General features: G+C 42.4%; 1 pseudogene; it reads left to right on the forward strand.

Annotated features, from left to right (window-relative positions):
- The first annotated feature begins 465 nt into the window (after positions 1-465).
- On the forward strand, positions 466-2265 carry LOC129475452 (RNA-binding protein 39-like; annotated as a pseudogene).
- Positions 2266-3960: the final 1695 nt, after the last annotated feature.

Here is a 3960-nt window from a genome sequence, read left to right on the forward strand (position 1 = left end):
CCTGCTCTTCCCGCGTGGGTTTCTCTTTTCTTTTTCTTTTTTTTTTTTTTTTTTTTTTTGAGACGGAGTCTCGCTCTGTGACCCAGGCTGGAGTGCAATGGCGCTATCTCGGCTCACTGCAACTTCTGCCTCCTGGGTTCCAGCAATTCTCCTGCCTCAACCGCCCGAGTAGCTGGGATAACAGGCGCCAGCCACCACCCCTGGCTAACTTTTTCATTTTTTAGTAGAGACGGGGGTTTCACCATATTGACCAGGCTGGTCTCGAACTCCTGACCTCATGATCCGCCTGCCTCGGCCTCCCAAAGTGCTGAGATTACAGGCGTGAGCCACCAGCCACCGCGCCTGGCCCCGCGTGGGCTTCTCTAATTCCATTGTTTTTTTTTGAGATTCGCTGGGGCCTAGCCGTCCTCGCAGCCCGATATTCGGGCTGGGCGGTCCCGCGGCCTGGGCGTAGGGGCTTAACAGTAGCAACAGCAGCGGCGGCAGCGGCGGTGGCAGCAGCCGCAGTCTCTTCCCAAACACTAGCACCACAGGCGTCCGAAAGCCGGCAGAGGCGTTTAGAGAAAATGGCAGACGATATTAATATTGAAGCAATGCTTGAGGCTCCTTACAAGAAGGATGAGAACAAGTTGAGCAGGGCCAATGGCCGTGAAGAACGTAGCAAAAAGAGGAAAAAAAGCAAGAGCAGAAGTCGTAGTCGTGAACGAAAGAGAAACAAAAGTAAGGAACGGAAGCGAAGTACAGATCGAGAAAGGAAAAAGAGCAAAAGCCGTGAAAGGAAGCGAAGTCGAAGCAGAGAGGCGACTGAGCCGCTCAGGAAGTCGAGATCGAAGATTTAGAGGCCGCTACAGAAGTCCTTACTCCGGACCAAAATTTAACAGTGCCATCTGGGGAAAGACTGGATTGCCTCATAGTATCAAATTAAGCATAGGACGTTCCCGAAGCAAAAGTCCACTCAGAAAAGACAAGAACCCTGTGAGGGAACCTATTGATAATCTAACTCCTGAGGAAAGAGATGGAAGGACAGTCTTCTGTATGCAGCTGGCGGCAGGAATTCGACCAAAGGATTTGGAAGAGTTTTTCTCTACAGTAGGAAAGGCTCGAGACGTGAGGAAGATTTCTGATAGAAATTCAAGACGTTCCAAAGGAATTGCTTACGTGGAGTTCGTCGGTGTTAGTTCAGTGCCTCTAGCAATAGGATTAACTGGCCAACGAGTTTTAGGAGCGCCAATCACAGTACAGGCATCACAGGCAGAAAGAAAAAAACCGAGCTGCAGCCATGGCAAACAATGTACAAAAGGGAAGTGCTGGACCTAAGAGGCTTTATGTGGACTCATTACAATTTTAACATAACTGAAGATACACTTCGTGGGATCTTTGAGCCTTTCGGAAGGATTAAAAGTATCCAGCTGATGATAGACAGTGAAACTGGTCGATCCAAGGGATATGGATTTATTACATTTTCTGATTCAGAATGTGCCAAAAAGGCTTTGGAACAATTTAATGGATTTGAACTAGCAGGGAGGCCAATGAAAGTTGGTCATGTTACTGAACCGTGCTGATGCTTCGAGTACTAGTTCATTTTTGGACAGTGATGAACTGGAAAGGACTAGAATTGATTTGAGAACAACTGGTCGTCTTCAGTTAGTGGCAAGACTTGCAGAGGATACAGGTTTGCAGATTCCACCAGCAGCACAGCAAGCTCTACAAATGCGTGGCTCTTTGGCATTTGGTGCTGTGGCAGAATTTTCTTTTGTTATGGATTTGCAAACAAGACTTTCCCAGCAGACTGAAGCTTCAGCTTTAGCTGCAGCTGCTTCTGTTCAGCCACTTGCAACACAGTGTTTCCAACTCTCTAACATGTTTAACCCTCAAACAGAAGAAGTTGGATGGGATACAGAGATTAAGGGCGATGTGATTGAAGAATGTAATAAACATGGAGGAGTTATTCATATTTATGTTGACAAAAATTCAGCTCAGGGCAATATGTATGTGAAGTGCCCATCAATTGCTGCAGCTATGGCTGCTGTCAATGCATTGCATGGCAGGTGGTTTGCTGGTAAAATGATAACAGCAGCATATGTACCTCTTCCAACTTACCACAACCTGTTTTCCGATTCTGTGACAGCAACACAACTACTGGTTCCAAGTAGACGATGAAGGAAGATATAGTCCCTTATGTATATAGCTTTTCTTCTTTCTTGAGAATTCATCTTGAGTTATCTTTTATTTAGATAAAAATAAAGAGGCAAGGATCTACTGTCATTTGTATACAATTCCCGTTACCTTGAAAAAATAAAAATGTTAACTGGAATGCAGTGTGCTCATTCTCCCTAAAGGGCAAATCTCACTGTATACAAAACTGTTCTCTTGTTCTGCCTTTTAAAATGTTCATGCAAAAAAATTAATGAACTATAGGAATAGCTCTAGGAGAACAAATGTGCTTTCTGTAAAAAGGCAGACCAAGGATGTAATGTTTTTAATGTTTCAGAAGCCTAACTTTTTACACAGCAGTTACATTTCACATTTCACTAATGTTGATATTTGGCTAATGGTTGAGCAGGTTTCTGAAATACACATTTAGTGTATGGGAATACAAGACAGCTAAAGGGCTGTTTGGTTAGCATCTCATCTTGTATTCTGATCAATTGGCAAGAAAGGGGGATTTCAAAATTATAATATTTCTTGATGCTATCTTTTCAATTAATTTATCTGTAAAAGTTTCTTTGTGAATACTATGTGTTCTGGTGTGTCTTAAAATTCCAAACGAAATGATCCCTGCATTTCCTGAAGATGTTTAGTGAGAGTCTGGTAAGCAAAGCAGTCTGAGAAAGAAATAGGAAATGCAGAAATAGGTTTTGTCTGGTTGCATATAATCTTTGCTCTTTTTAAGCTCTGTAAGCTCTGAAGTATATTTTTGGGTTACTTCAGTGTGTTTGACAAGACAGCTTGATATTTCTATCAAATAAATGACTTTCATATTGCAACAATCTTTGTAAGAACCACTCAAATAAAAGTCTCTTAAAAAGGCAAAAAAAAAAAAAGGAAAAGAAAATTACTATAGCGTAAACAAGAATGGATAAAGGTATTTCATCTTGAGTAAGCCAAAATAATTGTTTTAAGAAACCTTGGCACATTCATTGTAAACCAATCATATCTGACCCATTATGTGGGTATGGAGTGGCTATGTGCCCAGTCTGTTGAATCAATCAGTGAATAAATGAATACAAAGCATGCAGATTTCCTACCCCCCTTGAAGAAGGCCCACAATTGTGGGTCTGCCCACCAAAATGGTGGTTCTCAATGTGGTCCTCAGACCAGCAGCATCTGGGAGCTTGTTAGAAATGCTAATTCTCAGGCCGCAGCTCAGACCTATGGACTCAAACACTCTGGTCGTGGGGCTCAGCCATCCCTGTTTTAATAAGCCCTCCAGGGAATTCTGATGCATGCTTAAGTGTGAGAACACTGCACAAGAAAACGGTTGTTTGTTAGATGCCTGTGTTCTTAATTACACTCCAAAGAAAGAATTGTCGTTCTTTTTGAGTATTCTGTTCTTGAACTCTTTCACTGTTTCATAGAAGCATCTCCCCAATGAATTCAGGGAGATGAACCACAACTTAGTGTTTGTTTTTAGTGATTCCAAGAGGTCAAACTGATGCCCATTGTCCTGACAGAGGAATGAAGGCTCAGCTGCTGGGCCTGGTGGGCCTCCTGCTGGTTGAGCAGAATGGAAATTGACCAGGATGTGGAGCTCTCAAATGGTTGCAATAACTTCCAAATCTATTTTTTTCTTTGTCTTATTTAGGTTGTGTTGCAAATGAAACCCAGTCCATATTTTCTGTAATTTACATTTAAAATGGTTCAAATGTTATGTTGATAGGAGATGAGTGAGTCCCCAAGAGACCTTATGAACCTACGAAAACTTAATCTTCAAAACAGGAAGTTGCACTTTACCCAGTG

The sequence above is a fragment of the Symphalangus syndactylus genome, chromosome X (genome assembly GCF_028878055.3).
Source record: "Symphalangus syndactylus isolate Jambi chromosome X, NHGRI_mSymSyn1-v2.1_pri, whole genome shotgun sequence".
Taxonomy (NCBI): Eukaryota; Metazoa; Chordata; class Mammalia; order Primates; family Hylobatidae; genus Symphalangus; species Symphalangus syndactylus.